The sequence below is a fragment of the Crinia signifera genome, chromosome 1, assembly GCF_055691185.1.
Source record: "Crinia signifera chromosome 1, ASM5569118v1, whole genome shotgun sequence".
In the NCBI taxonomy this organism is placed as follows: Eukaryota; Metazoa; Chordata; class Amphibia; order Anura; family Myobatrachidae; genus Crinia; species Crinia signifera.
In genome coordinates, this window is record NC_139217.1 from 83779036 (window position 1) to 83806224 (window position 27189).

The 27189-nt window shown below is 45.3% G+C and overlaps 1 protein-coding gene across 6 annotated transcripts in view; it reads right to left on the minus strand.

The window, feature by feature from the left end:
* Positions 1-27189, minus strand: part of CRACD (capping protein inhibiting regulator of actin dynamics) — a 135123-nt gene that overhangs the window by 96575 nt on the left and 11359 nt on the right. The window lies entirely within an intron of this gene.

Genomic DNA, 27189 nt, shown 5'->3' on the forward strand with positions numbered 1-27189 from the left:
ATTTCCTGTGGGGGTTATGCCAGCTCTAGCTGGCGTAACCCCATAGAAGCCTATGGGGCTTCTCTCTGCTGTGTGAGGGATCTGACATGTTTTCTCCCAGCATGCCCTGCCGCCGCCAGCTTCTCTGCGCATGCACAGTTGGACTTCCCCATCAGAAACAAGGAAGTCCAGTCAGCAGTGTGGGTTGCAAAGGGCAGCTCTTATCAGGAGAGCTTCCATTTGCATTGCTCATGGCATATGTTAGTACATATGCCATGAGCATCAGCACGATGAGTGGCGGGATTTACCGCCGCTGCTTAGTACATACCGCCCACTATGAGAAGCGCAGAGAATTGTATCAGAGTTTTGTAAATTGTCTGTCTGTGTAAAAAACATATCTTCTCTACCAGATATAATGTAGATGCACTGTTAATGGGTGACACCAGCTACTGGAAAACTGGTCACATAGTCATAGTAGGCAGGAAATACCTTACTGCCACATTCTGGAAACTCCCTTGTACTGCTTTGCTATTGAACTTCCAATGATCACTCCATTAAACAAGCAGGAACAATTGTAATGGTGACCAACAGCTGCAGCTACCAGTGGATCTGATTCAGAGGTACACATGCCCACCTGTACTTTCTTATATGCAAATGGAAGACAGGTAAATGTACTAATATGCGAGTTCTATCGAAGATCTATTATTTTCTAAGAGGTGCTAAATAATTAAGACGTAGTGTCGTACTGTATTGGTTACTGTGGCCAAAATCTCATCTTCAATAGAACTCCCATATTAGTAAATTGACCCCTAAGATTTCCGCTTGTGCAATACAAAGCAAAGGACTTCGAAAGCCCTGTGACACCCACTTTGCATATTTGAGTGATACTCAAGTGCAATGGTGCAAGCAGTGCCAGATTAAGGTCTAAATGGGCCTGGAGCTGAAAAGTATCAAGGGCCTATTATGCGCAATAATAGGGGTTGTGGCCAGCACCTAATAATGTGGGGACGTGACCAGTGTTCTGGTTGGGTGGTCTGCTCATGGGTCTCTATTTGTGTAAATAGTTTCAACTAATTATATATGCCTGGAAAAAGCAGGGGGCTGGCATAGGAAAAATGCAGGAAGATATATTGGCGTGTGCCCTCCAAAAGGTGCACCCGCAGGATGCCAATGTCCTAAAATCCTAAGATACTTGCGGGGTGAGGCGGCACTCCTGTCATAAAAAGAATACTGAAAGACAAAACTTGATAGACAACATTTCAGCACCTTTTATGTTGTCACCTAAGTTTACCACACCATATACCGGGATGCAGTCAATATGCCGGTGGTCGGAATCCCAGCGGTCAAAATACCGATGCCAGAATCCCGGCACTTTGTCCCTTTATGGGTGTCCCCCGCAAGGGGGAGCGATCCACAGCCCCCCCTTGTCGGCATTGCGGAGGTCGGGATTCCGGCGTCGGTATTTTGACCGCCGGGATTCCGACCGCCAGCATATCATACCGGACCCCATATACCCCTTATACAAATCATGCAACAAAAGAATAACCCCTTTATATTGTACTTGCCTCTTAGACATTATGCCACATGGAATGAGCAAAAATTCACACTGACTGAGCCAAAATTCACACTATGGCACACGGATTGAGTCAAAATTCACGTTATGTCACACAGATTAAGGCAAAATTTTGCCACATGGATTGAGCCAAAATACACACTATACCAAACAGATTAAGCAATAAAGCACAAATTTGCATGCTCATTGCTAAGGGGGAATACATGCTTGCGGTAACTGGAGGACAGCCGCCGCCGGGCAGAAATGTATTCAGAGCAATGCAGGTCCCGGCTATTTGAAATAATACCCCTTTCACACCAGAAAATGCAGGGATTTACCCGGGCTAGCCCCTATTACACCAGCCTAGTTCCTGCATTTTCTGGTGTGAGGAGAGAAAACTACCCCCCCCCCCTTTAAAGTTTAAAGTATTTATAGAGTGGGCCTGGAGCTGTAGCTCCATCAGGCCCATTGTTAATCCGGCTCTGGGTGCAAGTACTTAGCCAGGTACCACACATAGCTTTTCCGGCGAATAATATGTAATAAGAAATAATGCATTACTGACTGCAAAATCAAATAGAAAAAATCAAATAGAAAAAATAGCCTAGAACCACTACTCCACTGCTTCGCCCATCACTAATCAACAATCAAATGAGGCTGAGGCCTGAGTCTGAGGCAGTGACAATTCCACACTGAGGGTGATAATTCATTATCGCTCGTTATGCAGTGGTCCTTCGCTGTTTAGCGAGTAACTTAAGCCCCCCCCCCCCCTGCGGCCGAATCCCTACGGTAACATGTGAGGGAATGTATAATGAGAACACACCCCTTTTCATGCAGTCTCTAGCAGGAGAAATCATTCAATAGCCGAAGCTGACTCATTCGACGGGGTGTCAGCCGCCCCCACCCTGACAGGCATTGGCCCTCCCCACAGCAAATGGCCATCGGCACTGGGGCCGAATTTGATTTGCTAAGAGCCATCCTAAGTCAGCCCCTCAGTTCCAATTTAAGTGTTCACATAGATCTGAGTTGTACTGTGATCACGATGCTAGGTGATCTGGAAAACATGGACCGTTGGTATATCTCGGGGACTGGTTTGGCCACCCCTGGTATAAAAGAACAGAGCGCTCAATTTAAAAAACAAACATTTCAATTTAGTCATACATAAGAATAGTAATAATATTTGGAAGCGGTTCTATAGTTACACTCTTGATTCAAATTGTAGTAACTAATTGTATACATAGGTTTCTAGTTACAGTTGATATATTTACCATTTAGACTAGATTATATATAAAAAAAAATCTGCGGGTGATCACATCCGGCTTTTGCTACTACAGTCTGCGTCTGATTTTCTAAATTCTTATGGTTTTTATCCAAAGATGCTGACCTGATCATACAGGAAGCCATACTAAGCGGGCAATTCATTTAGATGTGGTCATTAACATCAGATGAAAAAGGGTGGCAGCCTCGTTCTCTAAAGCCCAGGACTAGTCAGTTAATGTCCCCTATTTCTTGGCCAGTAAATCCCCAAGTTAATACATACTGTAGAATGTGGGATATGTTCCTTAATGCATGGGTTAACATGGCAGTGGATCCCAAAAACAGCCTGCGGATTGCCTATGGAACTAACTAAAATAACACCTCAAATGTAGAAACTGCACTTTTCATGAGGCTGGTGCATTAAGAGACCGAGCCCGCAATGGGCTCTGTAGCGCTCACCCCCCTGCCGGAGTACCAGCAGTTGGAATTCGGACTGATGACTGTCGGAATTCTGACTTTCTGAGCGCCATACCACAGCCTTTTTGCTCAGTGGGTGGTTGGGAGGTGGGGTGAGGGCAGCCCACATTCCTGGAGTGGCTGAGAACACCACCCTATGGCCTTTATTCTGGTTGGTGCGGTCAGAGCCGCACACGGGGCTCTGACCGCACAAACCAGTCCCCGCCCACCCGACGGATCGCCACGGCCGTCCGTACACGGACGGCTGGCGATCCGCACAAAAATGGTGGAGGCTACGCCTCCACCATGGTGGGAGCTGCCCCCTGCCTTCGATGGTCGACGACCATCGAAGGCAGGCCCGCACGCCGCGGCAGCTCCCGCAAGCTCAGACCACACGGACAATCGTCCGTGTGGGAGCTTGAAAGGGGGCTGAAAGCTGACATCCGGCGACGTCAGCTTTCCGCCCCCATGTCATGGTAATGAGGGCGTCATGCCCTCATTACCATGCACACGCCCCGCGTTTGCATGGGAACGCCCATGAAACGCGGGGCGTACACATAGGGTAATGAGGGGCTGAAGCCCCTCACGCCCCTATACGCCCCCTTTGCGGCGGACGAAATCCGTCTGCGGCGAAGGGGGCTGCACATGCGCAGAATGACCTCTGCGCATGTGCAGTTTCAAAACATCGGCGGTACGGCCGCACGCGGGCCGTACCGCATAGATTAGAATAAGGGCCTATGTTTGGGAGCCTCTAAGCCTATACAGGAGAGTAGGCAATATGATCTAAAGACGCACATATGTGGAAATGTGCTGACTGAAGACACTGCAAGTGGGGATCTCAGGTTTGTTAAAATCATTGCGGCATTAGCATAAGACATTGTCCTAATCAGGATCAGGCCCTAGATGTTGTTCGCTGCCCTACATGTTATCTGCAAAACCTAGAACAACTGTATTCCAATACACAGATTGCAAAGCACATGTAACAGATTTCGGTACTTCTGTACATTCACGGCGCCAGCATGGCGCCGCGCGTCAGAGTCCCCTTGCGGGGCTCGCTTCGCTCGCCCACGCTGCGGGCTCGGTGGCTCGCTACGCTCGCCACGCTAATTAAAATCAACTCCATGCCAACATGGATAGTGAAGGTATGAACTATCCATGTTGGCATGGCGTTAACTCCGTTTATTTAACTTAATTAGTGGCGAGCGTAACCCGGAAGTACGCGCGACGCCATGCTGGCGCCGTGAAAGTAAAGAAGTACCCAGATTTCTTACATTTTTAGTCTAGTCCTGAGAAACAGATTTTTAAATAAAATAAAAAAATAACAAATACGGTCTGCGGTGGATTGCTATTACAGACAATAACTTCCTATACAGTAAATAACGGAAATACTCATCGACATTTATAGAAATCCAATAACAGGGCCCAGAAGACATCCAACTGGTGACATTTTGCAATAAAAGAAGTTAAAAGCAATAATTCTGGAGATGCAGAATGAGATTTTTCTCCAAGCCGTGGGTAGAGGCTGAAATTATAGTTCTATTATTGTCATTATTGTAGGAGTTATGGATTTCTACATCCTGAAATAGTTATGTCTTTTATTCCAAGAGAACAAACTATCCATCAAGTTAAAGAATAGCTGGACTATGTATAGTTCCTCCAAACAAGGGGGATAATTGCCTGGAGGCCACATGCTGCAGTTCTAGAGAAATATTCAATATGCGATCTGTGTGCACGCTTTGTAACCCGCTGCATTTCATTATACTATAAGGCTCAGGACCTGCACAGTTGTGCGAATGTTGCTAAATTATTCTGTTCCCTAAATAATTACGTGTATGTAGTTAAAGATAGATTGCAACCCACAATGCGGGGGTCTTTACCCCGCATGCAGTCATTAGGTCGACAGTGTCTAGGTCAACAGTCAACATTCGACATGGCTAAAATATCCATACAAGCAAAAAGGTTGACACGGAAAAAGGTTGATATGAGTTTTTCATGATTTTTTTAAATGGGCTGCTAGTTTAAAGTAAAGATGATAAAAAGCATAAATGTGCTACTCATTTGAAGCTGAGATGTCACAAGATGGTTTATAGTCTTCATTCTAGCACCCTGCTCCTTGTAGAATCCTTGTAGTTCCTTCTTCCTGCCTGGGGTGTCGCTGTCTGCTGTGGTACTTCAAGAACAGTCTGGTTTGTATCTCAATGTTGAACCAACCAACCAGACTGTTATAGAAACACCACAGCAGATAGTGACACCCCAGGCAGGAAGGAGGAACTGCAAGGATTTTTCAAGGAGCAGGGGCCTAGAATGAAGACTAGTTTATATAGCAGAAATGTTCTGCCTCAGGTCTTAGAATCTTCTAACATTTAGAGTCTATATACCGCAGTATAGCATAGTGGAACCTCGGGCATTGTTGATATTTTTTTAATGTGGCCTACTCTTTCCTAGAGGTTGAAGACCATAAGGGATATAGGTGCACGGGACTGATCCCCTAAGTCTATTTCATTGGTGCGATTATGCCATGTAAGTGCGCGTGTATGATAATGCATCCCACAATGCCAATATTAGCTTGTTGCCTTGAGTATGATAAGGAAACATATATTTATATGGCAGCAAAAATACGCTCTCCAGAGCTTCTGGCATATAGGTGGCCTCTATGGGCTTCTTTTTTATCAAGAAGTCCCAGAAAGAGACACAGAAGATCCGTCTCTGTCCTATAAGGCTAGCTCATGCTCAGTAGGATTCATAGAGGTCTTCTCATAGACTGAAAATCTGTCTCAGGCGGTAAGTATTCCTGCACAGTGACGATCACCAATGCTGGTATGAGGGAGAATGAGCACAGTGTGTATAAGGTGATTGGCTGGCTGTTTATCACTCTCCATTTTATCACTTTTGAAGCTTAGTAAATTCATTTTATGGATTAGTTTAGCTTCCATAGTAGCAGAAGTAATCAGAATATGATTATGTCATTAGGTGGTTCTGTTGCCTTCATTGTTGTAGTTTCCATACCTTTATTTTGCCTGTATTTGAATTTTTAAGTGTTGTATACCTGCTATAAATAGCTTTTAGTAATGGCACATAAATAATATATTAGTAATCAGATCGCCTGCTTCATTATGTGCCTTCTCCAGGACTGTGTTTGTAATTGTGAATGCTAAGGAATCTTATTGTCCGAGCAGCAACATGATCATCTGCAAACAAGCAAAGATGGACTTAGAATGTTAAGATATCAATGAGTTACACAGTAAAATACATCACAAAGATGTACAATGGTAACACAAGATTTCCGGCATCATGTAGAAAACAGCACAAAACTGCAGACAGGCTACTTTACGCCATTTTGATCTTTTTAGTATTTTGTATATACTATACTAGACCATAGGCAAACTCAAGGGGGGGGGGGGGGTTCTGGTTGCCTGGAAACCCCCTCCTATGTGCAAGTGCCTTAAATTGTGACAACATTAGCTGATATATAATATAATCTATATAATATAATCAGTAGAGCTGCCTGCCTGCATAGCATAGGGACAGAGCAAAACTGCTGCACATGCCTAGTGTACCAGCTTCTTCTACTACATACAGTATGTGTGGATCTGAGCCCTCAAACATCACAATGGCCCAGAGAGTAGCTGCCAGGAGGAAAAGACAGGAGCCTTAAGGTGCCCATACACAGTGCGTTTGCACCGTGCGATGCGTGCTCCCGCGGGCACCTCATCGCACGGTACAAAAAGTGTGTGCTGCCTTGCGGTGCGATCCTGCCCATAACGGGTGCGATCATCGCACCGTGTATGGGCACCTTTACCATGCAGTGGGATATTGTGAGCTTAAAAAGTGCAGTACTGTTTCTATTATGTTTGTGTATTTATTTATTAATTATATGTTTAAACTTTTTCCTGACCACTTATGTTATTTAGAGGTTTGAAAGAGACCACTATAGACCATCTGTACTGTTACATATCAAAACTGTATTCCATACAGTATCCAGTGTTTAAAGAGACCAATTTTCGGGGCTGTTACTGCTCCCCCAGACTCGCGTACTTACTCCGATGCCCTGCAGAGTGGGAGAATTAGGATTACATTTGGAAACCCCTCTCTAAAAATCCTGTGCCACTGTAGACAACAGGGAAGAGTGTACAGTGATGTACTATAAAGTTCTGTTGAATGCACCCACGATTGAGATAGTTACAGCTGGTTACAGCACAATTAAATAGCACAAGAATGTGAAACGTCAATAAAAAAAAATGCATGAGACAAATATGTTATATAAAAAAATAAGCATCATATTTGCTAATTGAATGAGGAGAAATTACTGGTAAGAATTAGCATATTATCCAAAGACCTACTCAAAACAACTGTGATGGCGCCCTTGCAAATTAAGGGTCTAAAGCCCCGTACACATGGGGCGACACGGCACTTTTGGTAAGCGGCATGCTTCATATTTTTAATAGGCAAAGCCCCATGATCTAGGGAAAGCCAGTGCAAGCACTGGCTTTTACTGCAGGCGATAGCACATGAGGGATCGCCATCTCCCGCAGCTATAAACACGGAGCGATCCGTGCTCCTTTTCTAAGCAATTTAGTCAGATTGCTTAAAAAAAGGGTCTGAAATCGCCCCGTGTGTGTATGCCCCTTTACTTGCCATGGTGTTCAAGATACTGGCAGATAGAACACCGGTACTGGAACTCGCAACACTGCTGAGAATCCTGACAGCCAGAATCCTGAACATATATATCCTGGAACGGTTAAGGAGGGAGGTTAGGGTTAGGCTGCGAGTAGGAAGTGTTAGGGTTAGGCAAGAATGCAGGGAGGGTTGGGTTAGGCTGCATGTAGGGAGGGATTGCTTACCTTCTAAAAAGGAGTTGGAATTCTGACACTCTGGATGCATCATGACTGCCAGGATCCCATACCCAGTTTATTATTTATTGGGTACAAGGACAACTGCTCTGAAACACAGTTGTCCTGCGAAGCTTTAACTCTGCCACTTTTTATCTAATAAACACATTTACTGTAGATACACAGCTACATGGAGACCAGCCTCGAAGGATATGAAGCCTAGGCCACTTGTAGACTTTATACATGCATCAGGAAAATGTTTTCAGAAAGACCTTCTGGCTTTTTACCAAAACAGTGTAGTGACATACGGACATACAAAGAAGATACAAACAGATGACCGGCAGTCAGGATACTGGTGGTCAGAATACCGATGCTGGGGTCAGAATCCCGACAAGGGTCAGGTAAGTATACTTATCTTACCCCTGCCCCCTAACCCTCCCTTCCTGTTGCCTAACTACCCTCCCCCAACTGTAACCACCCAGTTACTCACTATTCTGCATCCTGGCAGTTGGGATTTCGGTGGCCAGCATTCCAATTAATGTCTGTCTTCTATCTGTTGTCAGGATGCCGGCATCAGTATAAAGGAACAACGGCATCCCAAACGCATTCCATACAGTGGCATAAGTTTGTCCCAGTTGCCCAGTGGCAAGATAAATATTGGTGCCCCCACACACACACATGCACATACCCACACACCAACCTCTAGAATTTGCACACTTGCAATGCTTGAGCAAACAGCTCAGTCTTTAAGATATATGTTTGTAGGGGGGTTTGGCTTCCATCCTTTTAAGTGGCTCTCTACAGTGTCCTACAGCACCCCAGGGGTCCCTACCTGGCATATCTTGCTGTCCAAAATTTCTGCCGGTGGTTGCCGTCTGAGCTCCAGGTGCCATTTTTGCGGCACTTCACAGCCCGCTGGCGCCGCTAAAAGCTCCACAACAGCAGGTACAGGTAATAGCCCTCTCCCCCAGGTGCTCACCTCTGCCATTCTGGGGTTAAAGAAGGAGGTAGTGTAGTGCTTTTAGTGCTGGAAGCATTGATCCTCCCTCCCTTTGGAGGATTCATGGTGGCCATCTTGGAGGCTGACAGCCAACATATCCCTTACAGTGGGACTCACATTACATAATTGCTAGTGTGAGGTCTAAATAGGTCTTTAATTACTGGATGCACTTGTACATCTCTATTAATAGTCCTGCAAAATAACTGAAGTTTTCACCTACATTAATTCAGTTTGGTGCCTGTATAAGTACAAGTTTCAATTGGACATTATTCTCCTGTGTGACCCTGCCCTCTTCAGTTAAAGTATGTACAGTAGTTGCGCGCTCTAATGGGCTCCTAATTAGTTACTGCCCCACAACTTCCAGTTTTATGCTGATCACTTTGTTTCTGGTACAACACAGTGAGTCCTCATTAGCTATATTCATCTGTTTTTTTTGTAAGTCTCCAGCGCTTTATTCCTTCCTGACCATGCCTACGAGAAGGAATAAGGTATCAGGGATCCTCTAAATCTATTTTTGTTTTGACCCTCCTCCTTCCCAAGCACCACTCTACTTAGTTCTCCTAGCACAATGGAAGTGGATGATAATGCAGCCTTAGCGGTCGGCACCTTAAAACTACTATTTACCCAATGTAAAGAGGAAGTGGCAGCGGAAATCTGCACCTCCTTTTCAAGCATGCCAGCGCTCCATAGATGATTTGGAGGAGCATACCATTAGCTTGGAAGCCAAAATGGAAGAGGTGGTTGGTTCCCACAATGACCTGATTGACTCACATGCTGCTCTAGAAGAGGAGGTGGCTGCACTGCGGGATAAGGTAGCAGATCTGAAAGACAGATCCCGCAGGAACAACCTTAAACTACAAGGTATTCCTGAAAGTGTATCCAATAGTAGTCTCCATGATTTTGCACTGGATGTTTTTTGGAAGCTTCTACCATCAGCTTCAACTTCTGACCTTCTTCTAGACCGGAAACACAGACTACCCAAACCCAGAGGTGCTCCAGAAGAATCCCATAGAGATGTCCTGATGCGGGTCCACTTCTTTCACATAAAATAAGCTCTACTGAAAGCTGCTAGACCTGCTTCTGAGATGGCTGATACTTTGGGCTCCTACCAGCTCTTTGCAGACTTGTCTCGGTCAACTTTATCCAAAGGGTGCTCCCTTCAGGCCATTACGACCACACTCTGGAAAGCTAACATTCTGTATAGATGGGGTTTTCGTACCAGGTTCTTATATCCCATGAGGCTTCTACTTTTTCAGTTTCAACTGTTGAAGAGAGCATGAAGCTTCTGACCAGATGGAACTTATCTGGCACTCCTTCAACTTCTTCCCCGGACCGTCGACTTCAGCTGTACTGGTCAACGATGGAGAAGTACAGTAACTCAGGCCTTGGGTATCACTTCTTTGCCTCATTGCCGCTGGGCTCCATATGGATGCCTCATTCAGCTGGATGCTGGCGGTAGAATCGCCAACCACCAGCCCCGGCAGCCACCGGAAGGGGGTGTGCACACACGAGACACTCGTGCCTCCCCTCACGTCAGAGCCCATTGCCTCCTCCACGACACTCCCGCGTCGGTGCCCGCAGCCCCCCGCAACCCCCTAACCCTGCCCGTCTCCCTGAAGTAGAGATTCCGTCCCCCGCCGCAGAAATACTGGGATGCACGTGCGTGTGAGACGCTTGCGCGTCCCAGTCAGATGGAGCGCCTCTCTGTCAGCGATCGACAGCGGGGACATTCTGGTGATTCACGGCAATGAATGAGAGGCGCTTCATCTGTAGCTCATTGTCTATACTATATTTGTTTCTAGTTGGGAAATTTCTCCTTTCCGATTATATTTGCAATAATACTGTATATGCTTAGTTTACACAATGTAATATCTGCTTTCCATATAGTTTATAGGTCATCTAACCTATACTTTAAAGGTTTTTTTCTTTCCTAACCCTTATGATACTAATGATTTCTATATCAAGCTAATGGTTTGAGATACAGAATTATTTAGGAAAATTATCTACAGTTTTTGCTACAGCTTATCTTCCCTTTAGGAGATAGATCTAGACCTGTTGGAACGGGTCATGCCCCTCACTCGAACCAGTCCCCTGATTTTCATGTACTTGGTGAATATAATTTATATGATGCCTGGTGGGCTAAAACCCATCCTTTCAGGAGTACTCCCTCTTTTCCAATCAGTCATACTCCAGGATAGACCTAGTGCTGACTGACAAATGGCCTATAGCTTCTATTCTTAGAGTGCAAATATTGCCTATGTCTTAGTCAGATCATTCTCCTATATTGGTCAAGTGGGATTTGGATTCCCGTAAAATCTCCTTGGGTCCTTGGAGCTTGATCTCATATCCTGGTCTCTACCGCTATTGGCCAGCACTGGAAATCACCCTCTATGCCTGGGCTGGGAAACACCGGCCCTCCAGATGTTAATGAACTACACATTCCAGGATGCTTTGCATTAGTTTTGCTATGTGGCCATGCTGAAACTGATGCAAGGCATGCTGGGATGTGTAGTTCATCAACATCTGGAGGGCCGGTGTTGCCCAGCCCTGCTCTATACCTAACATACATCATATTGTTATCATATAAGTTCATAAACGCTTTCTTTTTTAGATGTCTGACTGTATATACTCCTCCTCTGCTACATCAATCCATATCAAATGGCTTAAACTGAGAAAGGTGGGGTCTTACATGTTCATGTGAGTTTCCTTCTCTTTTTCCCCATATTTTTCTATAAATACAGTATGTCTATCTGTTCTCTGATTTAATTGATATTGTATACATGTTTAGATGTAAATTTATGTGACTGTGTATTGTATCTTTGTGATTTTACAATATAATTACGGTATATCAGGGGTGGCCAACCAGTCATAGACAAAGAGCCCAAAAATATGTTTAGGGATGACAAAGAGCCAACATCATGTGCATACGTACATTTATATACCGCCACCCTCATACATACATGCATGCATACATTTTTACACTGCCACCCTCATACATACATACATACATACATACATGCATATATTTATACACGCCACCCTCATACATACATACATACATACATGCATACATTTATACACCGCCACCCTCATACATACATGCATATATTTATACACCGCCACCCTCATACATACAAACATACATACATACATACATACATACATGCATACACCGCCACCCTCATACATACATGCATACATTTATACATCGCCACCCTCACATACATACACTAATACACCGCGACCCTCATACATACATGCATGCATACATTTATACACCACCACCCTCATACATACATACATACATACATACATGCATGCATACATTTATACACCGCCACCCTCATACATACATACATACATACATTTATACATCGCCACCCTCATATATACATACATTTTTACATCGCCACCCTCATATAATACATTTATACACCACCACCCTCATACATACTTACATACCATTTATACACCCCCACCCTCGTACATGCATACCATTTATACACTGCCACCCTCATACATACATACATTTATACACCGCCTCCCTCATATATACATACCATTTATACACCGCCACCCTCATACATACATACATTTACACACCGCCACCATCATACATAAATACGTATATCCATGTATACACTGTCTTTCTCATATACAGCCATCCACTGTCTCTAATGCTATACATATATACAAACTCTACCTCCCACCAACACAACATAGTGCAGCTACATACATGGTCAGCTCAGCGGTCCTGCGGCATCTGTAGCTGTACACCACGCGGGTCTTTCCACAAGGAACCCGCAGAGGTACACTGCATAGGAGAATTTAAAGCCGGGCGGGCAGGACAGTGCCACTAGCCACATGCTGTGCAGGTACCGGGAGGGGGCGCGACACCGGATGTTCCACATATATGGTGTGGGGGAGGGGGGGTGTCGTGCTATGGCCGGACCCGATATGCAGCAGCTGCCGCTCACTGTGTGAGGAGACGCGGGCTGCCCGATCACTGCTGCCCACAGTTATCGGGAGGAACTTGCGAGCACTGCACTGCGACGGGGGTGATTGAAGGAGTTGGCCACCCCTGCGGTATATGTTGCTGCTTGACTTAATAAATTTTTTGGGAAAAAAATAATAAAATCTGCTCGTAGTGGGTTCTAATACAGGTTGTGAAACTTGCTAAAAATATATTTAAAATTAAGAGAGCATGACGTCTAAGGTCCTGCTAGGAGGGGGAGTCAGCCACAGAAGTGACATAGACGGCTTTCAATTACCTGCTTCAAATTTGCAGGGGAGGTGCCCTCTTGGGAGAAGGAGCCCGGTGGCAGATGACTCCATTGCCTTCCAGAGTTACGCTTCTGATTCCATACATAGTTACAGATTGGGGTACTTTTATTCATAGTTATGGCAACTGGTGATTAAACACCAATATTGTCAATTAATATCATGCATAAAATAAAGTTCAAAATATCTTAGTGACAGCTGGCAGCCCTGGCGGCCTGTCAACAGCTGGAAATGAGTATGAGCTCATCATTTGCTACAAAAATAAGTGTACGGAATAGCAGACAGTAGATACAGCAATACACCTGGGATAGCTCAAATAGATTGCACAGTAAACACTGGCTACATCATCAACAGCACCTCTTTCCAAGAAACACATGGCGGTGAAAACACAACTCAAACAGAGACATATTTATGCAGCAGCAACAAAATTCTGAACTGAGAATGAATGTATTGTTTATTTATATAGTAAAGGTGTTATTAAATGTCAAGTGTTAATAAATGAAATTGAGATGATAAAAATTCCCTGTCTTTAATTCCTGCAGTCCTCTGATACTCTGGTTCTGGCAATGCCATGGTTGTCTAAAGTTGTGTATGAGCGATATATCTAAACGGCATCATTCACAGATACATTGGCCCTGATTCTGGTTGGCTTGGTCCGCCACGTGTTTGCACGGGGGACCGATGTTGAAGCCCTACGCATGTGGCACATGTGCATATTCGCTTATACGGAGAGTATGTGCAGGCGCCTTTGGAGACTTGCATAGTCTCCGTAGTCCTCACAGGGGGGGGAGGGGTGCATTGGAGGCAGGCAGAATATCCTTCGTTTCCTGGGCATACCCGAGAAAACGCTGGGCATACCCACGAAAACGCCCAGGAAAACCAGGATCTTAAGATCGATTGCGCTCATGATTGTGTACAATTTCCATTGAAATCCCCGGCAGTCCTTGGTGGTTTTTGGACACACAATCTATCATACAGTCAGTCATACAATCCATCTGCTGCATGATTGTGTACACAAGTTGTGCACACAATCTGCATACAATCCATCAATTGAGATTGTATGATTGGGTACAATATCTTTCTGATGTATGGCCACCTTAAGTCAGCAGAGACTGACAGATTTGCGAGCACTGTAGAAATCATTCCATGGTCGAATGATTTCAGGCCGGTCCACATGCAAGCCTGCAAAGCATGTATATGCAAATCATTTATTCGCAGTGAGGAGGGTATATTCGCTGGGCGGGGGAGGGCGGGCACTCGTAAGGCTGGCGGGTGGTGTTACAAGGCTCACCACAGCCGATTCCCAACATATCTAAAGACATATTGGGCATCGACCACCCGCACAGTAATTATCAGCTCAATGGGCAGTGGACATTTGTGATGTCATGCTGGCCATGCCCCTAGCCCTTCCGTCTCCCTGAATAGATGCTGTGCAACCCCCCCCCGGCACACACCACCGGACAGTGCCAACCCCAGGTGGGAGCCAAAACAGTCCCAAGAAAACGGGAATGTCCCGCCAAATTTGCAGACAGTTGGGAGGTATGTAAATGGACATTAGCAAATTAGCATATGCTTTTGTTGTCTACTATAAGAGGTATCCACGGAATCCCTATACTTATATTGAGGTTTGGTGGTTGTCAGAATTTTAATGTGAAGAAAACGTGAATAAAGATCTGTTTTAAAGATAAAAATCTTTCAAAACAGAGATGAGAGACTTATACCACTTTCACATCGCAGACCCGTTTTAAAAACCGGTATTTTAAAACGGTAATTAAAACGGGTCAGAGCCTTAATAGTGGCCAGATTACCGTTTTAAATGCAGGTTAAGTGTCATTCACATTGCAGTTGAAACGTTTCATTCTGAACACGTTTCAAGGCAGAGTGTGACCATTGCCTGTCATTATGTGACCTACGGATACCTGTGCTGGGACAAAGGTGAGCCGCGTCTGGGACACCAGCAGTCCTTGTATGGAGATCTGATGGAAGATGTGGATGAAGTCCGGGGAGTGGGGCACCAGCCTCACATTATATTCATACTGGCTGAAGATCAGGGATACCGTGACATTGGGTACCACGGATCTGAGATCAGGACCCCGACACTGGATAGATTAGCTGCGCAGGGAGTAAAGCTGGAGAACTACTATGTGCAGCCGATCTGCTCCCCTCCAGGAGTCAGTTCATCACTGGGAAGTAAGTGCCGAGTGAGTGAGTGTTATCACACAGGATATCAGTGCTCGTGCTTGTGTTGTTTGCCTGAAATACCGTTTCAGACAAACTGTACACATTCACATTGCACAAAAAACGGCAAGGAACCGTGTAGGACTCTGCTTTTTACACGGTTCGAAATGCCAGTTAACTTAAAACGGTAAATCGGCTGTGGTGCATTCACAGTGCAGGCTTAAACGTTTTAAAAAGGGAAAAAAACGGCAATTTACCGTTTTAAAAGTGCGATGTGAAAGGGGTATTATCAAATATGATGTGATTTATTTATTTATTTACACAAAATGAAACTAAAATTGATCGTTAAAATTATTGTATTACACATAAGGCTATATTCAGTGTATTTTGTCCTAAATATTATTATATGGTGAATGTCTTCATATTACAAGATACATACAAACTAGGCATTATCTAGAAAAGTATTTCTGTTCAGTTCTAGATTTACTAGTATATTGCATATAATTAAACTGAAGAAAGCTCCTCTTTTCCTATATATTATATACAGGTGAATACACTTCCCTTGGGCAGAACAAGATGCAATTAGGCCATATTACTTGCTTGAGATGACATGCTGTCTGAGTCCAGTTGGGTGGGGGAGCCAAGACCCCAGTGCTCTGAGGCAGCAAAAGGAACCATTTCACTACTGTGCTGCTCAAATAGAGGTATACATCTGTAAAATAATGAATTATTCAGTTATTCAAGGGGATGTCACTTATACCCCTTTTCCACTTGCAAAAATATCCTGGGTTTTTGCACATGAATGCGCATCAACCTGTGATTTAGTGCAGTGTGAAAGGGTCTTTGAGGAATATCCCGTGTTCAGCATTCCGGAATCTCTACCCAGGTCCTGACCTGGGTAGGACCTGGAATCGACACGGGATGCAGTCAGTGTGAATGGTCCTGATCGGGTACACGGGACTTTACGCTACCAGAATGATTCCAGCAGCCAGTTCTCCCGGCGGGGTCTGCTTGACATACAGCCTGTGCAGCGGCGGCATGGCCTCAGCAGAGGAGACTGGCTCCTATGGTAAACGGGACTTTACGCTGAAAGCCAGTTCTCGCAGGGTCTGCGTGACAAGCCAGTTCTCCCGGCGGGGTCTGCATGACAAGCCTGTGCAGCGGCGGCATGGCCTCAGCAGAGGAGACTGGCTCCTACGGTATACGGGCATGGACTCTCGACTCCGAGGAGACCAGCTCCTACAAAGTACAGACACCCTGTCCTCTGAATGCAGCAGTGGGGCACTTCCTGATCCCAGATCTATGGCAGATCTTTGGATCAGTGTGAATGGGGCTGTCCCGGGTCGATCCCAGGTCTGAATGCAATGTTAAAGGGTACATTCCCAGCATCCGGGAACACATACCCGGGTATGACCCGACACTTGCCTACCTGACCCTCTCCATGATGAAGAAAATGCTCTGTTCCTGGACTTCCCGGGTAATGTATGATTGCCATCACCTGTGGTGAAACCCCTTTCTTATCAATTGCCTACAGTGGCTCCCCACAGGTGATGGCAATCCTACATTACCAGGGAAGACCAGGAACAGAGCATTTTCTCTCTCATGGAGAGGGTCAGGCAGGCAAGTATGGGGTACAGTGTGTGCGGTGGAAACCGGTTTGAGTCCCGCTTCGCATCTTTGCACTGCAGAGACACAGATCACTCGGATGTGCACTGGAGATGTCCCCGGAAACAAGACACAGACACCATGTTCCCGTAGACCTGCACATGCACAATAGACTCTGTCATGATGCCAGAGTATGCGCTGCCAGAGAGGAGGGGGCCCATGGCGTAGGCTGCATGCAGGTCCTCTCCTCTCTTAAAATGCCCCTGGCAGCATATTTGGAAAATCATGCGTCTGTGTAACCTGGAACATGGGACCTGCTCTGTGATCTGTGACAGTTATTTGCAGCCACCCACTAAGTAGGGAATTTTACATATTTGATTACTAAGAGGGTGAAAAGCAGTAAAATGTTCTTTTCAGCAAACCTTTACCCGGTTGAAATCAGCCTGTAGTACATTAATATACTGTTCGTAAAAAGTCAAATGATGAATGAGACCTATAAAATGTTCTCAATGTTGAAGTATATGAGAAGTCAATAAAGGTCAGTATGTATCGTATTAGAGAAGCCCCATAGAATGCGCAGTGATATAGATACAGCTATTAATCCATTCTAGCAGAAAGGGATGAATCTGTTACCACAGACAGATGCTGAAGCGGCACCGAGCACCACTTTCAGTTATATAGACGTGAACATGCCACTTACGCTTTGCATTCAATTTCTCATCTTGGCTGCAGAGCCAAAGAGTTGGGCTTTGTCTATGCGAACTCAGCATCTCTTTCATTGACCTCAATAGATCAAACATAAACCTTATGTCATATTAAGGAGTACGTATAAGTGTGTCTTTACTCTCTGTACGCTATGTCTCAAAATATAAAATAATGGGACAGATGTATTAAGACTTAACAAGAGATAAATGCAAGGGTGATAAGGAGAGATAAACGTCCAGCCAATCAGTTCCTTACTGACTTTTTTCAAACACAGCCTGTAACATGGCAGTTAGCAGGTGATTGGCTGGATGTTTATCTCTCTTTATCACCCTTGCATTTATCTCTTGTTAAGGCCTAATACAACTGCCCCATTGTTTCTTTTTTTAAATAAAAGTCTTAAAAGTGTCTTTAGTAGGTAAACAGTATTATTATTATTGCTGAGTTGATAAAGCAAGATTTGATAAAGCCAATGTAAAGCCAATGTTGATAAAGCCAATGTAATCCCACCCATGAGACCCCTGATAAACATTATTTTATAAACAAGATGCCAATGCAGGCAGCGCGTATAAACAATCTTTTCTATCCACTTGCTGGCAGCATCCAGGTGAGTGATGATCCGGGTCCCCAAGTGATGTGTGATGGCTGGTACATTTACATGTCCCCTATTCTTACTAGTTGTGGAAGACATGTAAGCCCAAACCTTTAGGGGCCAGGGGCGGGATTCCCTAATAACCGCGGCCGCACATCGCCGGCATTCGCATTGTTAATAATCACATATGCACTAACATATGCGATTATTAATGCAAAGGACAGCTCTGTCCTTTGAGTTGTGGCCGGCATGTGCAGCGGATCCCCCCTCCCACACTGGACCCTTACCCGGCTGCCAGGGCTTTGCTTCCTCCTCCCTGCAACCATAAGCGGTGCAGGGAGGAGAAGGTCACTGGTCCGGGCAGCACAGCAGGAGGCTGCCCGGACAAAGGTGAGGGGGGCGGCGCAGATCAGCAGGGGTGTGCGAGGTGGCAGGGGAAGCGAAAGGAAGCCCATAGGCTTCTATAGGGTTACACCATCTAGAACTGGTGTAACCCCCCGCAGAAAAGCCCTGGGGGTGGGGCTTTGCTGCGTATGAAAATGCGGTACAAACCCCAAAAACGGTCTCTTTACCGCATTTTTTTGTTTGTTGCACCTCGCCCCAGATGCACTAAGCTTCAAAAGTGATAAAATGGAGAGTGATAAACAACCAACCAGCAAATCAGTTCCTGCCTGACATTTTTCAAACCCAGCCTGTGACATGTCAGGTAGGAGCTGATTGGCTGGTTGTTTATCACTCCCCATTTTATCACTTTTGAAGCTTAGTGCATCTTGCCCTATGTAACCATCAATTATGCAGAGGTATACTTACTATTAATCATTCAACAGTTAGTATCACTGCATATTGGTCTTGATTCAGCCCAGATCGCACAGCTGCAAATTTGCAAGCCGAGCGATTATTGATAGACTGCGCATACATAAGGCCCATAGTACGCATGCGCAAGGCCAGCCTGCGATGAAAGCCTGCTTCTTTTTTTAATCCTTGGCCGTTCACACGGTGGTTTGTGGGTGGTACTCGCCCGTTCTCTGGGAGTGTCATGGAAAACGCAGGCGTGCCAAGGTGTTTGGAGGGTGTGTGATGACAGCTCCGCCTATAATCAGCCTGATTCTATCGCACCCGCTGAGTAATTACAGGACTGCACACACTGGCTTGCAAATGGCAAAATTTTACTGTATTTTTAGCCATGTGATCAGGTCTGAATCAGGCCCATTGTGTCATTAGGAAATGTTTCACTTTTTTATGCATTTTACCATGCTGGGCCCTATTTTGAAATGGGATGTAAACATAATATTATATAATATAATATAAGCACAGTTCATGCTTTATCATTCACCATATTATTCACATGTATATTTTTGGACTGTGGGAGGAAACCGGAGAACCCTGAACAAGCACGGGGAGAACATACAAACTCTGCACAGTTAGGGCCATGGTGGAGATAGAACCCATGACCTCGGCGCTGTGAGGTAGTAATGCTAACCATTACACCATCCATGATGCCCACATCCTACACATCCGCTCGCACAAAAAATCATTTGATGTTTACTCACCATCGAATAATTTTTCCTTTGTTCGCAGATAAAAGTAAGCCAGGGCTTTTAAAGATAGACGTCTCCTGCAAATTGGGGGTGGGCGCTTATGTCACTTGTTGTCATTTGCCTGCCCTGAGCAGGCAGAGGCATGTCTGAGGTTGCTGCGGTCTGCCCAGCCTTACTATGGGGCGCACCCACCGTTTTTGTGGGCACTCCCATGGAATGCCAGGTGCCCACCCTACACCGCCCGCTGCCTATCAATCAGGCAGCGAGTACCCTGGCGAATAAAATTTTTGAAGAAGGCTCTCGTCGGGGACAGGGACGAATTCAGACCTGTGCGAACAGGTCTGAATTGGCTCCATAGGTTGCTGAAAAAAAGCAGGGCAGTAACAGTTATCTTCCTGATTTCTCCCACAGTGCACTGCTCCCCCTCTACCCGGTTTCCTCCCACAATCAAAAAATATACTGGTAGGTTAATTGGCTCCCATCAAATTAACCCTAGAATGTCTGTGTGTGTGTGTACATGTGGTAGGGAACATAGATTGGAAGCTCCACTGGGGCAGGGACTGATGTGAATGTTCAAATATTCTCTGTAAAGCGCTGCGGAATATGTGTGCGCTATATAAGAAACTGATAATAATAATGTACTTATGCAGCATAGAATGCCAATACATGGTACAGTATGTCCATGGCTACTTTTTGTAGAGTATATGTGTCAGCTTTACATGGCGACAATGTTGGGAGGTCCAGGAAGTGCATGACACATGTGAATCACATGATCAGTGAGTTAAGCTGGGTACACATCTATACAATCCCTGTTTTCTTGCAAGCGTTCGATTGACCATACACGCGACCGACCATCCACAAACACCAGCCGATACGCGCATAAACACCTGTACAATTTTACTTGCGACGTCCGATCTACTCCAAACAGTCAAACAGTCGCAAGAAAAAGATTGTACCACCGTACACATTCTCTTGATTTGGGCTATTGACACGTCATAAATAAACAAAATTATCATAATGGGCTGGGTTAAGGGCATACCAAAACAAAGAGGCTTATAGCAAACCACTATAAAGATGGGGTACGCGTTTAAAAATTAGTTAGCCGGCAGGGTGACTAAACTTCTATATAGACGGGGTACGCGTCTAAAAATTAGTCAGCCAGCAGGGCGACTAAACTTCTATACAGACACCGGGGTGCGCGTCTAAAAATTAGTCAGCCAGCAGGGCGACTAAACTTCTATACAGACGGGGTGCGCGTCTAAAAATTAGTCAGTCGGCAGGGTGACTAAACTTCTATATAGACGGGGTACGCGTCTAAAAATTAGTCAGCCGGCAGGGCGACTAAACTTCTATACAGACGGGGTGCGCGTCTAAAACTTAGTAAGCCGGCAGGGTGACTAAACTTCTATATAGATAGATAACAGATCATAGCAGATTTTGCCAGTATAATCGCAAGAACGGCCAGCATATCAATCGAACGAGCATACACACTGCACTTTTGTTCCGATATGGGCCCGTCCTGTCAGATGAATATTAAACAACACTGAACCTTCGACCGACTAAGTATGGACGGACAAGACCGTTTTTTGGACGTTTATTGATCGTACAGAGGGAATCGGGACAGCGTACACACCTATACAATCGAACGGCTGTCCGGCCCAGAACGGAAGACCGGCCCGACGATTGTATATATGTGTACCCAGCTTTACAGAGGAGGAACATTTGCTGCTCTGTAAGTGCCGGTAGCAGGATGAAACCTGAGCATCGTGTGATAAGAATGTTATGTGACTGAAACGGCAAAACTGTGCACACACTGCTAATGAAATAAGTGCATTTATTGTTGAGTCATCTTTTTCAGAAAGCAATTAAAGAGTAAAACTGGAAAACATGCATTCGTTTCATAGATATGAGTTCTGCGTTTTGTAGATAAAGGGGATCCCTCGTAAGACACCGTAATAATATATTACAATCGATATTCAGATAGCAAATAGCTTGTGTGATACTCAAAGTTGCCCAGTATGTCGACATGAGCACAGTTGTCCCGATATTTAAAGCACTGCGCATGTATCCCAGTCATACTGCTCGCGCGTCCTGGAAGTTACTGCTTGGAGACGCAGAGATCTATAGACGCTACCTCAGTCTTTCTAATACAATTTTTCTAAAAACGCAGAGAGATAAATGTGCGAGTAATTACCACATAGATTACAGACATGGAGGCCTATCATACACTGCTCATTTGCTAAAGTGCAATGCTGATCTGGAAATCCTACAGCTATAAAAGTGACAACAGTTACTGTATCTGACGTCTGACAAGGACAATAATATAGTTTGAGAGTGCTATAAAGTGTATTTTCTGGCACTTATTGCAGTAAGATGTTGGGCCAATTACCCAAAGGCGACCTTTACTCTGTTATTGATAACTAAGTAGTGACCTTCATGAAATTGTGACCGCCTAAAACGAAGTACTTGCCATTACCATTTCATTATATGGGAGACCCGATGCACATCAGACCAGCTGGTTATTTCCCCTATCAGTCAGATTACATCAGTGTGAGCTGTACAATCTGGTTTCTCACATGATATTCCTCATTGTCATGGCAACTATCAGTCCCTGAGACTTCACCTTCATCACTCAAGTGCATTGAGTGACCTCTGTGTGTCTGACAAAGAATAGCAGCCTATAGGTGCCCACACACTAGAAAGATCTGCGATCTTAAGATGTGCGCATAAATAAGCCATGAAATCTTTTGTGCGTCCTGGACAAAAGATTTCAGGCAAGCGCACATCTTTACCAAAACATTTTCTTAAGATCCCGTGTGCATTCCTATGGATCTTTCCTGCAGCATGTAAGATCAGAAGATTTAGAAAAAGATCCACGGGAGCACGCATCGGACCGATATCGGCCGATTTTCGACTGATTATCGATAAACGTCGAAGAACATTTATCAGAAATCGGCCAATCGGGCAAAAAATCGTTCTAGTGTGTGGGCATCTTATGACAATGCTGATGTAATGCTGGCTGGGATAAGGTCACTAGGTCAACAAGGGGAAGGTTGACATGCATTGGGTTGAACACTGAAGGTCAACATGCATGAAGGTCCACATAACTGAAGGTCGACATGGGGTTAAGGCCCCCCTTAAGGTGCCCACACACTAGAAAGATCTGCGATTGTAATGCTGGGTACACACCAGGACGACTAGGGCCCGATCCCCTCAATCTAGATCCAATTCCGACCAATTGGATGTAGATTGTGTGGTGATTGGGCCCTTTTCTGACCTGCTGTGGACCGATACCGATCCGATGCGCGGTCCCGCGGGTCGGTCGTTATTGAGATCCTACCTGCTGCAGGTAGGATCTGAATAATGACCATACTGCCGGGTGCAGGTTGCCATTGGATTGGACCCGCTCACGGTGCACATCGTGAGCAGGTCGTGCCCCCCCCCCCCCGCGCGTCACCGTGAGCGGGTCGGACGAGATACTGACGACCCTCGTCCTGGTGTGTACCCTACATAAAATGTGCGCATAAATTAGCCTTGAAATCTTTTGTCCATCCTGGGCAAAAGATTTCAGGTAAGCGCACATCTTTACCAAAGATTTTTCTTAAGATCCCGTGTGCGTTCCTATGGATCTTTTGTTAAATCTTCTGATATTTCGTGCAGCACGTAAGATCAGAAGATTCAGCTAAAGATCCACGGGAGCACGCATCGGACCAATATCGGCCGATTTTCGGCCGATTATCGGTAAACATCGGACGATATATCGGCCGATTTGTCGGAAATCGGCCAATCGGACCAAAAATCGTTCTAGTGTGTGGGCACCTTTACACTTGTCCAACTTATTGTCCAACAAATTGGACCTGATTGACTCGAGATTTATCCTATGTGCAGGAGGATCAATCTCTTGCAATCTCTTGGTTATACCCAGGGCTATTTTTCAGCAGGCTCCAGCAGGAACTGAGGCCCTTATTCTAGTTCACTCTTCCTTACAAAAATTTTCTTAGATGGACAAAACCATGTGCACTGCAGGGGGGGGGCAGATTTAAAATGTGCAGAGAGAATTAGATTTGGGTGAGTCATTTTGTTTCTGTGCAGGGTAAATACTGGCTGCTTTATTTTTACACTGCAATTTAGATCTCACTTTGAAGTAAAACCCCACCCAAATCTAAATATCTCTGCACAAGTAACACCTGCCTCACCTGCAGTTTTGTCCATCTAAGAAAGATTTTGTCAGAAAGAGTGAACTAGAATAAGGGCCTCAGTTCCTGCTGGAGCCTGCTGAAAAATAGCCCTAGTTATACCCAATGGCACGGGATTGTGCATTGGGTCCTACACATCAGTGTAAGGGGCCCTTTAGGTCGACAGTCACATACAGTACATACCAATGCAAATGACTATGTACAGAAAGCCTGTCCTGATTGAGAGCACCATGGAATGACTAGAATCCTTTAGACATCCAGCAGAATATTCAAAGTGGAAAAAAGGGGGAGTGTTGCAGCGCCATACCTCCCAACTGTCACGATTCCGTCGGGACAGTCCCGATTTTCGGGTCCTGTCCCGACGTCCCACCCGCGGCAGGCATTGTCCCGCTGCGGGGGGGTGGCAGTTGGGAGACCCCCCAATGTAGTAGAATAGACGCTGTGCGCATGCGCACAGCGTCTATTCTCGTATGAAAATGAGGTCGCGGCTAATTAGCATAAGCCGCGCCCTCATTTGCATACGCCACGCCCCCTTTTCGGACGCTCGCGCGGCTTCGCCGCGCGAGTGTCCCTATTTCTTAACATGAAAAGTTGGGAGGTATGCAGCGCTCATGTATTTTAATGAGTCAACCAATCTGTAGAGTAAAAAAATGTTTAATTTGTATCACATAACATACAATAAAAACTATAAGTAAAGAACACTTTAAAAACAACAAGTGGACCAATTGATATAACCTGCTCTGGTAGACCTCAACAAGTGGGGAAGTGGGAAAAAGAAGCCGGAGTCCAATTTGTAATCCCAATTGGTCACTGGAGGTGTCCCGGTCCGATGTGGACTTGTTAGCTTGTGGGGATCCTCTCTAAAGTGCGTTTTTGGTAATGATGGGATGAGGTACTCCAATTGAGTTCCAATGAGCCACTGTGGTTTTCCCAGTCCAGGACTTGTATGGGGGGGCTCCTTTTGTAAAGTGCACTGTGCCAAAAGCAAATTGCTCCAGGTGATGAAGGTTTGTAAATAGGGTCCCAGAAGATTAAGCAGGTGGTGGGCAATGTCCGCAATAGGTTCAACTTGGTCACCAATGCGTTTCGCTGTCACTGAAGGGGCAGCTTTTTCAAGTGTCCCTGCACTCACCATGCTTCGGGCACGATTCCTAACTACGCTCGACACTCTATTTTATTCTCCCACCACACCCTAGTGGATGGTAGGGCATGAAATAACGCCTGTCAGCACGTCAGCTCAAAAAACAGTGAAAAACCCCATGTTGACCTTTTGACTGACGACCTAGACACTGTCGGCCTAATGACCTGTCAATATAAACCCATGTCGACATTGACCCATGTTGACCTAGAACCATGTCGACCTAACGGTGTCGACCTAATGACTGTCGACCAACCGACCCTATCCCCATGACTATAATGATTCACCACTATGCCTTTTTTTGGATTTTGCAACAATAGGATGAGAACAAATGTAGCCACCCAAAAAGTTGGGGAATAATTACATTGGTTTACAGGGCAAAAAGCTGTTATTGGACAAAAAAGCTTGTCCAATAATATTACCCCACAAATCAAAATCTATTTTTTTACGAGGATGATGGAATAGGTGTAATCAAACGGACAGTCCACAGTGCACGGGGACACGTTCAATATGCTCCAACTATATAAATAACACTTGTGTAATAAGGGTATACGGTCATTGGGTATACAGTATGTTGGTCGACAAGCATTGGGTCGACACCGTTAGGTCGACATGGTTCTAGGTCAACATGTGTCAATGTCGACATGGGTTTATATCGACAGGTCATTAGGTCGACACAAGCATTAGGTTGACAGTCAAAAGGTCAACATGGGTTTTTTCACAGTTTTTTTGAGCCGACATGTGCCAACAGGCGGCATTTCATGCCCTACCATCCACTAGGGGGTGGTGGGAGAATAAAATAGTGTGCCGAGCACAGTGAGGCACAATGCCTGAAGCAAAGTGAGCGATGCAAGGGAATGCGGTCCACTGGAAACAATGTCCATGTTGACTGTGTCGACATTCGGGTAAAAAAACAGTGGAAAACCCCCACCTTTTGACTGTCAACCTAGACACTGTCGACCTAACGCTTGTGTCAACCTATCGACCTATCAACCTAGACCCATGTCGACCTTGACCCATGTCAACATATCCCCATGTCGACTTAACGGTGTCGACTCAATGCTTGTCGACCAACATGCTGTAGACCAAACGATCCCAACCCGTTATAAAAAACGGTACTTGTTTCCTAGCACGGCGCCACCGATTTTAATTGTAGGCATCGGGTCGGAAAAATCGGGTCGATTGCATTGCATGCAACCAAATCGCATGCGATGCGACGCGACCGACCCGATTTTTACATTGGAACCAATGTTAAATGCCCCCCAGACCCCAATTTTCATTGTATACCCACCCTGATGGGTCAAATGCCCCCCATTGTTAACGCCACCCCACGATGAACGCCAACCCGAAGCATGGCGAGCGCAGCGAGCCCACGAGGGATGGCTGTATGTATGGACCCGAATTTACATTTCTCTGGAAACCTTACAAAAAAGCCCGAAATCGTGTCGGTCGGGTCCCATCGCATACCTTAACTTAAGGTATGCGATGTGACCCGATGGGCGCCATGCTAGGAAACAAGTACCTAAATAACTCTTCCCATCAGATGGAGCAATTTAGGAAACCTCATACACAGGGCCAGATTTAGGTTTGTGGGGGCCACAGGGCAACTAACTTGCGATGCCATCTACCAATAAAATTGCATCACAAATGTGCTAAGCACAAATGTGTGTGGAAGCTGACAACAAAACCTCATCCGGTCACTAAATACAGGCTGGGGAACAATGTCACAATTTTAGCGTTCATTTTTATCAAACATATCTTTTATCAAACGAAGGACAGGCACAATAGGTGATCTATTGTGCAATAATACCAAATTATAATGAGATACAGCTGCGGTGTTCTTCGCTGACATTCTCGCTTTAAGGCACATAAAAAATCAATGTTGCAAG